The following is a 14811-nucleotide window of genomic DNA, read 5'->3' on the forward strand; positions in this document are numbered from 1 at the left end:
CCCCATAGTAATGTAGTTTATTTACGAGCCGTAGATATCAAATGAATTTGCTTTCTAAAAGATAAGGGAAACTTTTTTCCTAATAAAAGAAAACAATGGATACTTTCAATATTTGTCAAACTTATCTTTCTGTCAACGAAAATTTTATTTTCAGAAAATCAGAGAGCCCGCCAAGGTGTCAATCGATGTGTTCTGTCACAATGAACAATTTTTTATTTGACGATAGTATTATATTCCAAATTAAAATCAAAGTTTTCTTCATAGAAACAATGTCACTTTTTTAGAAAGATTGTCAAGGGATTTGAAAAGATTTTAAAAGGTTTTTGAAATATTATACGGCACTCACAGACAAAATTATTATGAAACAAAAACATCGTCCTCTTGTCTACTTTTTCTAAACCACTTGAATATCTTCTTTACACAAATAGAATTATTTGGGTGCAGTTTGACCTAAAAGGATAATGTTTGCTGCAAAAAGAATTTTTAAGATTCACAAGAATGCGAGAAATGAAAATAAATAAATGTAAAGAGAATTTTGGTTTGTTAAATATTCATCAATTTTCAAAGCCGGGAAACAACAAGGGTATGACTAAACGAAATAACCTTTTCGTTTCCACTTCATGCAGACAATTTTATTGGTCCAAGAAGTTTGGGAAGGAATTTTCATGTAGATTCCGTTGATAGCTTACGTAGGAAACCATTAGAGTAGAAAAACATGGTCTTGGATGCTCATCATATAATAAAAGTGTATAAATCTCTGTGTTGTGGAAAACTGTTTAAATGTATCAAAAGTCAGACAAAACAACACCCTAAGGAAGTATTATTTTGTTACCGCTTTTTATTATAATGATTTTCTAGATAAACTATCAACGATGTCATCATGATAATTCCTTCCAGACATCTTGGATCCTTCTTTATTCATTGCTATGTTTTAAAGATTATCTGATGAAGGAATCAATCTGATTCCGAAACATTATACCGAATTTTTAATAAAACTTTCTGGATGAAGTCGAAACGAAAGTTTTTTTTTCTGTATTAATACCAAACATTTACTGTTTTAATTCAACCAGAACCTTTCTCGTTTTTCTGTTTGTACAATGCTTAAGGAATGTTATTTTTGATGAACATGTCAGGGCATTTGAACTTATGATTGTTTATACAATTGCTCTTGAGAGCTTGTTTATAGGGACAACCTTTTTGTGAAAAAAAAAAGGTGGCTTGAAGAGGTTGTTTTCTTAATAGAAAACCGAATAGTGAATTCCGATAGACTAGCGGCTAGTCACCAGTGACTAGATTCTAGATGTTTTTTACCATCGACAGGAATAGTAGGAGCACATCTAGGGAGAAAGTAAAAAAAAAAAACTGAGTTACTGGGTCTGGGTGGAAAAGGTGTAGGCTATATTCAATCAACTAAAATAACCAAGTACAGGATGGAAAGTTGGATAAATCACGACATGTGTTGATTACTGGTAGCATGCTGTGATTTATTCAACTTTCCATCCTTTACTCGATGTACCCTGGACAACACCTGAACATCACCTTGACTATGGTCAACGTAGGTCACGGAAAACCTGGAATTCAGGGAAATGTTAAGGCATATTTTAAATTAAATTTTAGGACCAAAATATGATATTCTTGTTATTAATTTATTTTCGTTTTATTTCTATTTCTTTAATCTGCAGTTGTTTCCTCCTGATTATTATATTGTGAGTTCCAAATTTTATTATTTGTTTGAAATTCATCTGAATTGTTTGTTGGTTGAAAATCCGCATTTTTTATTTAAAAATGAATCTGCTTTAGTAGAGATTTTATTGAAATATTTTTTGGTTGATATAATTACTATTGCGTTATTAGTTAACTTTTTTTTAAATTTAATTATTCGGTTAAAGGTTAAATCACTTTGTTAAAACATCATTTTCTTGATAAAAATTGATAATTTTGTTGAAAGCTTATCTCATTCTTTGAATTTCTTTTTTTTTTTTTTTGAAAATTAATTTTTTTAACTTATTTAATTATTTCATCTGAAGATTCATCATTTTAGTTGAAAATTCATCTCTTTGGTTCAAAGCTGAACTATTTTTGTTGAAAATGCTACTATTATATTTCTGGTTCAGAATTCATCTCCTTTGGTTAAAAAATAATTTATTTCGTTGAAAATTTAACTATTTTGTTAATATTCCTTTTTCCTCGGGTTAAAAATAATTTCGTTACTGAAAATCCAACTATTTTGTTTTTTATTCTCAATTGATCCTTTTCAGTTTGAAAATTCATCTTTCTGGTTGAAAATTGTTCTTTCTTTCCTTGAAAATTAATTTTTTGAACTGAAAATATAACTTCCATTTTTGTTGAAAATTGATGGTTTTTATTAGCAAACACAACTATTCGGATGGAAATGAACTGTTTGGTTGGAAAATTAACTGTTCTGTAGAAAATTCGTTGATTTTTATTTAAATGTAACTATTTGTTTGAAATATATAAGATGTTAAGTTGTTTACCAGGGTGTAATAATATTTTTGACTTCCATCCACAAGAATATTTGTTTAAAAATTTATCTTTTTTTAGTTGAAAATTCAACTATTTAGTTAAAAATAATCTTTGTAGGCAGAGATTCAGATTTTTGGAAAATTCGTTTTTTTTTTCATTAAAAATAAATTTTTTCCAGCAAAAATCCAAGTATTCTATTTTTAGTTGATTTTTTGTTTAAATATCACTTTTTTCGAAAATTTACATTTTTTAGTTGAAAATTTAATTGCGTTTGTTTGGAAAAAATCTTTGTGGGCTGGAATTCAACTATTTGGTTAAAAAATCAACAATTTTATTGTAAATTTAGTTATTTTACAAAATAGAAATCAATTCTGGTCGACAATTCAGCTGTTTTGTTAAAAATTAATTTTCCTTGATAATTTAATTATTTTTGTAGAAAATTTAACTACTATTTCGTTGAAAATTAATTTTTTCGTTCAGAATTTTTTTTTTTTTTTGGTTGAATTCAATTTTTTTAAACTTGAAATAAAATTATTTGTTAGTTAAAATATCAAAATATTACATTTTTTGTTGAGAATTTGTTTTGTCGGAAATTTATAATTTTATTTAAAAATTCTATTATTTTGGTAGAAAATTCATCTTTTAAGCTTCAAAATTTAATTTAATTAAAAAATTATTATTATTTTTTTTTAAATTGAATTTTTTGACCAAAAGTTAAACTGTTATTATTTTTAGTTGATTAAAAAAAAAGTATCAGTGAATTTTTTTCAGAATTCATCTTTTGTTGGTTAAAGTATCAAAATATTACATTTTTTGTTGAAAATTCGCCTTGTTTTGTCGAAAATTTATAATTTTGTTTGGAAATTTAACTATGTAGTTGAAAACCGAACTATTTTGTTGAAAATTCCTTTTTTTTGCGCCCCCTCCCAAAAAAAGGATTTAATTTTATAAATAAATCAATTTTATAAACTGAAAATGTATCTTCCATTTTTGTTTTGATTTTTTTAATTTGTCTTGGGTCAAATTTACCCCCCGATACTAGAATTGGGCTAATTAAACAATTTGGTTGAAAAGTTATATTTTTTCTTTCAAAATTTTGTTGACAGTTTAATTATTTTGTTGAAAATTTAATAATTTTGTTAAAAACTCGTTTATTATTTTTTTTTCAATAAAAAATGTAGCTATTTTTTGTTAAATTTGCCTTTTTGGTAAGGATATTCGTCCTTTTGGATTTAAAATTAATGTTTTTAGTGAAAAAAGTTTTTGGTTCAAAATTCAACTGTTTTTTTGAATATTCAACTATTTAGCATCTAGCTTCAAACTCGTATTTTTTAAGTGAAAAATTTAGGTTAAAAACTCAACTCTTTCATTGAAAATTCACATATCTGTTGGTATAGAAAATAAATCTTATTTTGGTTAAATAATTCGACTATTTTGTGGCAAATGTAATATACTTCAACTTGAAATCTGAAGCGTTTTATATTGAATTTATTCCCCTATTTTCGTGAAAAATCACCCCATTTTCGCTGATTTGAGAGCGAGCGCAGTTTGGACTGTGAAGTCCAAGAGAGTTCTGTTTCTTCACTTTCTACATAATATACGTAGAGTTCCGAGCCGGTTATATTACTTTGAGAACGGTAACGAGAATGAGAATATAACCGAGAAATAAATTCTCTCAGAATTTATCAGAATCTCAGAATTTATTATAATTAATAGAAAATTGCATTTTTTCGTTAACTTTTCGGTTAAAATTCAACTATTTTTTTGAAAGTTTTTCTTTTTTATTGTAAATTTTACTTACTTTAGCAGAAATTAATTTTTTTTTAAATAAAAATACAACTGTTTGGTTAGAAATTAAGCTATATCATACTCTTTTCTTAAAAACATAACTATTTCGTAGAAAATGGACTTTTTGTTTAAAATTTATATTTTGGTGTTGAAATTGAACTGAAATATTTTCTGGATGAAAGTTCCACTTATAAAAAAATTTGTTTTTTGTTGCAAATTCATCTGTTTTAGTACAAAATTAATATTAGAGAGCATTTTTAGGTTTTTAGGTAGAGAATTTTTTTCGTAGAAACTTTTTTCTTTGTTACAAAAATTCAATTTTTGATGTTACTGAATTAACTGTAATCTTTTTTGGATGACAACTAAACTTCCTTTGTAATAAAATGCAACTATTTGCTAGGGAATTCAACAATTTTGTTAAAAAGTTAAAAAATTATCCACTTTAATTTGAAAAGTTATCTCGTTGGTTAAAAGTTTAATTATCTTGTTATAAATTAATCTTTTTTAATTGAAAATTCAACTAATTGAGTCAAAGTTAAACTAGATTGTGAAACTTTTTTATTGAAGGCTTATGTCTGGTTCAAAATTTAACTATTTAGTGGAAAATACTTTTTTTTTTTGTTTAGAATCCATTTTTTAACAGAAAATGGAACTTTTCCATTTTTTAAGATTGATATTTTTAGCTAAAAATTTACGTCTTTTTTGTAAACCAATTATTTTTTAGTTCGAAATTTTCTTTTTTTGCGTAAAAATGCATCAGTTTCGTGGAAAATTAATTTTTTGTTTGAAAATTGAATTTTTGTCAAGAAAATTTATCTTCTGGTTTGAAGGTTCAATAATTTTGATAAACTTTTATTTATTTTTTGAGTGAAAAATCTTTATTTATTGGAAATTCGTATTTTTGGTTTTAAAATTCTTTTCTTTTATTGTATAAATTTCATTTTTTTTTCTTGATTAAAATATAAACCATGACACTTTTTCGTTGAAAATTTATCTTTTTAGGTTGAATGTTCAACTATTATGTTAAAAATTCAATTGTTTTGTTGACAATTCCAATATTTTGTTAAAGAGTTATCTTTTGAGGTGGAAATTTTTTTTTTTTAATAAATTATTACATTTGAAAATTTTACATTTGTATATGAAACACTGGTTTATTCCACTTATAAAATATTCTCTGGTAAAAATATTATAAGATTAAAATACTGGTATTTGAATATTGATGATTTGAAATGAAAAATTAGTCAAAGAAAAATCTGAGAATTTTGAAAATGTCACGCGTCTAAGTTTTCCGGGAGTGGGGTCTTCTTATTCTACTTCGTGGTATTTATTAAGTAATGTGAGGCAATTGAATTTTCAGGTTAGAGTTTCAGTCTAAAAGTGTTAAATAATTAATGAGCTACTGTTTTGCATATTTTAAATTCCTGAATATGAGCTAGAGAATAATTTATATCCAACCGCTCATGTAACCTGAACAATAGAAATATTGTTAAAAATCATAAATTGTTAAATTCTCTTTAATTCTTTTAAATTCTGTTATATTCTCGGTTATATAACCTGAACTTAAATTCTCGGGAATTTAAGAACTCTAAATATACGTATTATGTTAAAAGTCATGTTTCTCGAGGAACGAAAAGTATGAATTTACAATTTGACTGCTTTCTGCAATCGATATAATGATTATAGTAGTAGTAGCCTTTAAAACGTTTCTGAACATAAACATGGGGCAATTAGTACATAATTTAAGCACGAGGGCGAGGGGCGAACGTGGCAGAGGGACTAGAGACTAGGGAGAATTTCGCTTTGTCGGATGAGAAAAGAGAGAGAGAGAGAGAAGGAGAGCGAGAGCGAGAGAGAGACCACATGCCGTGTGTATATTCCAGTGGCGTCGAAACGTGACGCGATTTCAAATAATGCCTCTTCGTCCCCTTTTCGTTTTTGTCCCGGTCCCGCCTTCTCATCCCCTGTCTCAGTTCCATCTGTAACTGTCTGTAACCTCGCTCTCGGAAATGATTACTATCGCAGGCGGACTGGCGGAGTCAGTACTCATCAGCTCTACGAGTGAACGACGTCATACGAGCCTCAAAAATCCGTCAATGTATTACGATCTGCTAGCTTCCTTCCTTTCTTTTATTGTTCCCTGGCGTGTCTCGAAACTCATATTTTTCAAGAATTTTTACACCCCTGTTCGGATTAGTCCCTCCTTGCTCTCTTAAATTTCAAGTCACGTGACCGATTGAGCGATTGAGTCCAATAATAGAGCCTACTTGCATTTTCAGAAGTCCGTTTTTTCATTTGTTTTCCTAGCCAACTTTATGAATCCCGGTCCCAGTACCATCTGTGCCATCACGGATATGATTCCTAGAAGAGCCAATAAAAAATCAACTCTGTGAGTTTCGAAATTCGTCAATGTTTTACGACTTATCAGCTTCCTTTATTTGTTTATTGCTTTCTGGCTAGAAAGTCTGGCAATTTATCAAGAATTTTTTACACCTTTGTTCGGATTGGATTAGTGGATCCTGCTTTCTAAATTTGGAGTTTAAAGTCACTTCAACTATTGAGTGGTTCGGTTTAATAAGAGTCCACTTGTATTTTCAGAAGTCAGCAGTTCTTCGTTTTGCTATAACTTTATGAAGAACCCTGTCTCTGTCCCAGTCCCAGCTGTGCGAACCCTGTCCCAGTCCCGTCTGTGTGAACCCTGTCTGAGTCCCATCTGTGCAAACTCGGAAATGATTGCTATCGCATGAAGAGCCACCACTCTTCATCAGCTTGACGAGTTTCGAAATTCATCTAGCTTCCTTTATTGCAGACCTCACGCTCTTTCCCCTATTCTCCCTTCCCCCCCCCCTTTTTTTTAAGGATTCTTTTGTCCCTTGTTTTCAAGAGACTTCCCCTTTTTCTTGTTTTTCCGTTTAAATGCGAACTAAATTAATAGAACCCTATAAGTTATAAGAAAACTAAACTCTTTTACTTTGAAAGTTAGTTTTTTTCATTCAAAAGTCTAATATTACATTGTTGGCTTGGAATTAATCTTTTTCGTTATAAATGTTATTATTTTCTTGAAAATTTAACGGTTTTATTGAGAATACTTTACTTTTCTCGAGTGAAAATTCAGTACTTTTTTTTCGTGAAAATTCTTCTTTTCGGCTTAAAAATTCATATCTTGATTAAAAATGCAACTGCTTGGTTAGAAAATTAATCTGCTTTGGATGAGAATTGAACTGTTTTTTTTGTTATAATTCATTTTTTTTGGTTAACAGTTTAACTACCTGGTTCAAATTGTAATTACATGTTTGGAATTTAAACTACTTTGATAAAAATTAATTTTTTTGTTTTTGATCAGTTTTTTTTTTTTATTAATTTTTTTAACTGAAAATTTATCTATTTCTTTTTTTAGATAAAGTATTAACTGACACATTTTTCGCTGAGAATACATATTTCCTTAATTAAAATTTCAATTGATTGGTTTAAAGTTGAATTAGTTTGATAAAAATTAATTTTTTGAAGTGATGCTTTATTTTTTCAGTTGGAATTGAACTACTATATTAAAATTTTTTTTTTATTATTATTAAAGTTGCTAATTGAAAATTGCATTTTGTTGAAAATTCGTCCTTATTGGTGGAAAATATATTTGTTTTCCCCTGAAGATTCATATTTATGGTTAAAATTGAAAATGTAGTTGTTTTTATTTTAAATAAAAATCTTTTTGGTTGAACTTTAAACTGTTTTTTATTTTAAATTGAAACCTTTTTTAGTTGAAATATCAACTATTACATTTTGTTTTGAAAATTCTACCTTGGTTAAACTACTTTGTTAACAATTAGTTTTTTGGTTGAAGATTCATGATTTGACTTGAAATTTCATCTCTTTGGTTGCAGATTTAATTTTTTAAAAAGTAATTCGTTTTTATGATTGGAGATTCATGCTTTATGTGTTGAAATATCTTCTTTTTGATCAAAAATTAATTTTTTTTTCTTAAGTTTACTAGTTAATACAAAAATTATTTGTTTGGCTGTGAATTACTTCTTTTTTAGTTGAAAATTCAACTTTTTGGTAAAAAATTTATTTAATTTCTTGAAAAATCATCTTTTTCGTAGAAAATTAATCTTCTTTTCGAAAAATTATTATTTTTCCATTTTATATTCAACTACTTGGTTGAGAGTTCAGCTGCTTTGTCAAAAATTAATCCTTTTTATTAACTATTTACCATTTTATTTGAAAGTTCATCTTTCTGGTCAAAAAGTCATTTTCTGCGGAAAAATTATTATTTTTAAATTTTTTATTTAACACTTTGGTTGAAAGTTAAACTACTTTGTTAAAAATTCATTTTTTTGATTGAAAATTCATGATTTTACTTCAAACTTCATCTCTTTGGTTTAAAATTTTATTTAAAACAATAAAAATAAAAAAATAAATAATAACAGTAAAAATTAAAAAACAATAAAAACAGTAATTCTTTTCTTATGTTTTAACATTATTTTTTTTTTAATTCAAAATTTAAGTCTTCCTTTTTTTATTGAATATTGATTTTTTTCGCAAATGCAACTATTTGGTTAAAGATTCGGGTTTTTATGTTGGAAATTCATCTTTTTCATCCAAAATTATTTTTTTTGTCGGAAAATTATTATTTTTTAAATTCTACCATGTAAAACAATGTATCTGTTTGCTTGTAAATTAATTATTTTTTTTAGTTGAAAATTTATCTTTTTGTTAGTAAATAATTCTTCTCATAGGAAAAGGTTAATTTTTTTTTTATTATCTGCTTGTTTGAAAATAAAACTACTTTATTGAAAATTAGTTTCTTTTTATTTTGGTTGAAATATTAATTATCACATTTTCCATTGAGAATTCATATGTTGTTAATTAAAATTTCAGTTAATTTATTCAAAGTTCTACTAGTTTGTTACAAATTAATTTGTTTAAATAATGATTTATGTTTTCAGTTAAAAAGCCATCTGCTTGGTTGAAAATTAAATTTTTATATTAATAATTCATCTCTTTGATCGAAAATTAATTTTTTTGTCGCAAAACTATGTTTTTTTTTTTTTTTTAATTTGAAGGCTCATAGCTTTTGTTGAAAATTTAATTATTTTGTTGAAAATTATTATGTTATATCTTAAAAAGTAATCTTGTTTATTAAAAATTCAACTATTTACTTTAAAATTGACCTCTCTTAGAGCAACATTCAACAGATTGGATAATTTTAAAAGTTACATTTGACTGATTTTTCAGTAGAATTCCCATTATTTGAATTAGTCACTTTTCAATGATTTAAATTAAGAGTGTATGGTGCGGAAGTTTTAATTTTTTTTTCTTTAATTGAATGCAATTTGAAGTATATTTTAAGATAATATTTGGCAAAAAAAGAGGTAGGTATATTTTCTTTGCATTTTGCTCTACATATAATGATAGCGGAGTGAATTGGGGAAAATGAGAACAGCTGCTGTCGTAAAATAAAGTGAAAAATGTATTATTTGTTCCACATGACATGACAGCTGATATATCACTTTCGTAATTCTAACGTATTTACTTGTTAAATAAAATCTTACTTTTTCGGGAACAGTACCTCGATAATTCAATAGGATTGATGACGCTTTGATATTGATTGAGAATCCTATTAAACCGAGAATTTTTAAAAATATCTCTTAGTATTAGTTTACGGATAAAAATTGATATAAATAATGAAGGTAATATATACGGACGTTACGATATTTTCTTGATCCAAGAAAATCTAATTAAATGAAGGACCTTCATTTGTTTAAACAATGAAGTACATTTTCTTGAAAAGAAAATATTGTTTCCTCCATATATTCGTGTACCAATACTTTCAGAATTTAGTGTTAATTTTTTTCCCGTGCAAATATAAATAGTAGGTTGAATTGAGTCATTTCTAAGATAGTTTTATTTACTATTCGAGCTATTAGTTCAAGCGGTAGACAGAATATATTGACAATTTTGCTCTAATTGTTACAAAAACATGAAATTTGAAGTTCCTTCTGCCACATAAATTGTAGTGTAAATTTTTTTTTTTAATTAACAAAATGACGCTGATTTTTCTGATAATTAAAAATGTTTATTTTCTTTATAAGATCTATACAAAAATCTTTCACCATTTTTGATATTTCACAAGAAAATGTGTTATTATTAAAAAAGATTAGAAAATGTTTTATAATAATAGTTGAAGAACACAGCATTAAAAAAAAAGTTTCCTCCACTTTGTTTTCAAAATTGCATTTTTTAAACATTAATTAAGTTTTTAATTTTTTCTTTCTTGAATCTGGTGAGCGTTTTTATATTCTTTTAATATCTACAGGAAAATGGGTAAAATGTTAAAAATAAAGAAATTGACGAAGATTTGTCTGAAAACAAAAAATTTTAATTTTCTTTCAAAATTACGCAAGATGCGAATAAAGTTTATATTTCAAAAAATCCACTGATTAAGTTAATCAAGTAGGCTTTGATTAAAAAATCAGTAATTTCTACTGATAAAGCAGTTATTTAAAAAGATTAATCAGTCAATATTTCTGAAGGAATGAAATAGTCAATTGAATTGATTGATTTTCTGCAAATAGAAGTGACTGATTTTTCTGCTACAATAAAGTAGTAACATTATTTATAAATTAAAAATATTAATTTAATTCGTAAATTTTCATAAATGATTAAAATTAACTAAAAAAGACTGATTAACACAATAAAAAGTACGTTTTTGTGCAATAAAAATGACTAATTTTATTAGTGAAAATTACTCATTACTTAATTTAAAATAACTCATTAGTCGATAAAAGTGAGTGTTTAGATTAGGTCATTAAAAATTATTACTGATTCGGTTACTGGAAGTTACTGATTAGATCAATTCGTCTTTATTAGTAAAAAAGTGTTTCTTTATTTATAGTAAAATATTTTGTTGTTGAAAAATCAATTATTACATTTTTTGGGTATTCAATTTTTTCGTTAAAAAATTAATTACTTGGTTTATCGTGGAACTAATTTTTCAAATGCACTTTTTGTTGTTAAAAATGCATCATTTTAGTTGAAAACTCTTTTTTTTTATATTCAACTGTTCTTTAGTCAAATTCAAAAACTTGTTGGGTTGAAATATCAACTATACGTTTTTTGTTAAAATTTTTATGATGGTTGAAACTTGAACTGCATTGTTAAAAAAGTAATTTTTTTGGATGATGATCCTTAATTTTAGTTGAAAATTTGTACATTTGGTTAAAAATTTCTTTTGTTTAAAGTTAATGTTGTTTATTGAAAATTTATATTTTTTAGATTGAAAATTTGACTATGTAGTTGGACATTCGTTTTTGCTTTGTTAAAAATAATTTTGTTTATTAAGAATTTAGCCATTCTATTTAGAGTAGATAATTGATATCTTTTTGTTGAAAATTGTGTTTTTTTTACTTCTTGAATCTTGAACTACATCGTTAAAAAAATCATTTAAAAAAAATTAATTATAATTTTGGTATAAAATTTATATTCTTTGTATTGAGAATTCAAGTATGTAGTTAAAAATTTACTTATTTGGTTGAAATATCGGTTTTGCTCTGCTGAAAATTAATTTTTCAGTGAATATTTATAATTTTAGTGGAAATAGGTCTTTTTGGTTGAATATTCCTTCTGTTAAAAATTAATTTTGTTAATTGAAAATTTATCCATTCTATTTTTGGCAGACAATTTATATTTTTTAAATTGAAAATTCAACTTCGTCTTTAAAAATTATGTTTTTGCTTGAAAATTCGTCTTTTTGGCAGATAATTAATTTTTGTTGTTGAAAATTTCATTATTTGGTTGAATTTTTTTAAAAATTAATTTAACTTCTAGAAACTTTAACTTATCCATTTTTGGTTGAAAATTTAACAGATTGGGTCATTTTAATTGATTAATTTCATCAGTGAGTGGCATTGACTGATTTAGAAAGTCACTTTTGAGTGATTTGTCAGTTGTCGAATTCCCTGTATTTTAATCAGTCAAGATTGACTTCAAAGTCTTTTGACGGATTCTAATAGGAAATTTTTATCTTCAGAAAAATGTTCACGGTGTAATTAAATTTCAACATTTCTACCATTTTCCCTTATCCGTTAAATTTTTCTAAAATTTTACGAAATTCTTTGAAAACTTGTCACCAATTTTAAATGTTGGTAGATTCACGGGAATTAAAAAAAATACCTTAATCCTAATCTCTTTAAAATCCATTGGAATCCCTTTGAATTGATAAAATCACATAAATTACCTTGAAATCTCAATTATCTCCCAAAACCCTTCAGAAATGATGAAATGTTTCAAATTATCGGAAATTCCGCCAACTCCCACAATATGAGATAAGCCCTTTAAAATCCGTTTAAATCTTTTTAAATACACATAATTTTTGTCTAATTCCTGTGAAATTGTTCAAGTCCATTTAATTTTGTAAAATAGATTTAAATCTTTTGAAATTCCCTACAAGTTTCAAATTTTTATTATCTTTTAAAGTTGCTTTGAAAATGTTTAAATCTTGAAAATCTTCTGGTACAAATCCCTAGAAGACAGTTAAAATTACATTCAATCTAATTTACGCCCTAAATTTGTCAAGAAATTTTGGAATTTTCCTAAAATCCCTTGAAATTTCTTAGAATTTGATAAAATATCCTAAAATCATCCAAATCTCTTGAAAATGAAAATCGAAATAGTAGTAATATAGTTGCATCTTTAAAAACAAGTATCCACGGTGTGGTGAGTCCGAAGCCTCTAAAAAGTTTCCAAATGCCAAAATCACTCGAGAGACGAAATCGCATCTTTTTGTAAGCAATTAGAGGAAAATTTTCGTGTATTTCCAGCACTCTTTGAGGAAATCGGGGCAACAGTTTGTCGAGTGTCGTTCCTGAAGTTCTCGAGGCGGCCCTGACAGGCGAGAGCAGCCGAGATTCTCCGAAGTCCTCCGATCGCTGCGGAGGCCTCTAGCCATGTGTCGTGCCGCGGTTCTGCTGCTATGAGTGCTTTGTGACAAGGGAGTGTAGTGTTGGCTTTTTTGCCCAAGACTCGCAGACTTCGGAGCTGCACATTTGTCAAACTGAAAAACTCTCGTTCGCGACTACGCGCCAGTGAAACGTGTGTGTGTGTTGTGGACAGTTGTGTTTTTTTCTGTTTTTCAAAGTTTTGTGGCGACGCTCGAGAAAACCGAGCGACAAGGTGTGTTGTACGGTACGCTTACGGCGTCGGCACGACGAACCGACCAAAGAGTGGGAGTGAGAGGGTACAACCAAGAGAACGAGAGCGAGACAGAGAAAAAGAGAGATACCAAGACTTTTCAACGCCGCCAAGCGCTCGCTTCTGCGTCTCCCAATAATGGATGATAGGTCATCCACGTAGAATAAAGCAGGTACTCGTTCTGTTGATGATAAGTAAAAATATATTGCGAAAGGCACATCGACGGTGGCGTAAAACCACCAAGAAGCAAGAGTGAGAAGTCACTGGAGGAAGGGGAATGAGTGTGAAGGTGTGCAAGGGAGAGAGAGAGCGATGGTATTGGTGTTTTGAGGAGGGGGAAGAGTGAAATCCAGCCAGAGGAAGAGAACGAAGGAAGGAAGAGCGGGAGTGGGAGTGAGACGTAGAGATCTAGGAGAGAGAAGGACGACGACATATTGAGACCGGAGAGGCAGGCGAGACGCGTGATAGCGCTCCTGAAACGAGCCCGCGATCGACCGCAAGCTGCACCAGTGCAAAACTCGACTTTGAAAAATTCGGGAGTGTTTGTCGTCGTCGTCGTCGTCGTCGTCGTTTGAAGGTGCTGTGCTGTGTGTGTCCTCGTTGCTAAATCGTGAGCAAGTTCTTTGTTTGTCGCGTCGCGCCTCCTCGTATAACCAGTTGTTGGCTGCGCTGGTGAGCGCGTGTCGTGTCCTGTCGTGCCGAGAGGCGCCTGGAATTGGTGGTACATGAGTGTGCGTGTCGTCGTACACGAGCGCTCTTGTCGAGCGCTGTGCAACCGAAAGTGGTGCGCGCGCCTCGCTACCAAGGAAAAAGGGTGTGTGCGGAAAATCGGAAAGGTGCTTCCGGATATGGTTGTTGCCAATTCTGTGTAGGTGTGCCCAGGGTAGTTTATCTGCCGGCCGAATTAGTTCCAGTGTCTGTGAGTGCAAAAAAAAAAGGGAAAGAATCGGAGAAGAAGAGAGGAGTTGAAGATACAAGGCTTCTCGAGTTGCTCCTTCATTCGGGAAGGTTGGCGCTGTGTGAGTGTTCGTGTATATTTGTGCTAGTGAGTGCGTAAGCCACACCAAGTGCATCGCAGACTCGAAACCTGCTTGCATGTGGCTGTGTGTGTGAATGAGTGATATTCTACGTTTCTGTGGATTATTCCTGTACGCTGGATTACTTTATTACTCAGGATTACTACATTACTCTCTGTGGATTATTACTGTACAGTTTGAGGATTAACACGATACTACTCGAGACAGCTAAATTGGGCTAACAGTTACGCTTGAATGCGCACAATGGTACGTAGGCCAGGCAAAACGAGGCTGTTTTCGACTGATTTATTCTTAATTTTTTTTTTTTTTTTTTTTTCAT

The 14811-nt window shown here is 29.0% G+C and overlaps 1 protein-coding gene across 3 annotated transcripts in view; it reads left to right on the forward strand.

The window, feature by feature from the left end:
- The window catches only part of LOC117172311 (zinc finger protein 608-like), a 126652-nt gene that overhangs the window by 29727 nt on the left and 82114 nt on the right, over positions 1–14811 (forward strand). For 2 of the 3 annotated variants that reach the window (XM_033360089.1, XM_033360091.1), the window contains exon 1: positions 13225–14738. The exons of the other annotated variant lie outside the window; for it this stretch is intronic. The gene's annotated coding sequence lies outside the window, so the exon portion shown is untranslated. Of the gene's footprint in view, positions 1–13224; positions 14739–14811 lie in introns of those variants that run through there. 3 annotated transcript variants of the gene reach the window in all.

The sequence above is a fragment of the Belonocnema kinseyi genome, chromosome 5, assembly GCF_010883055.1.
Source record: "Belonocnema kinseyi isolate 2016_QV_RU_SX_M_011 chromosome 5, B_treatae_v1, whole genome shotgun sequence".
Classification (NCBI taxonomy): domain Eukaryota; kingdom Metazoa; phylum Arthropoda; class Insecta; order Hymenoptera; family Cynipidae; genus Belonocnema; species Belonocnema kinseyi.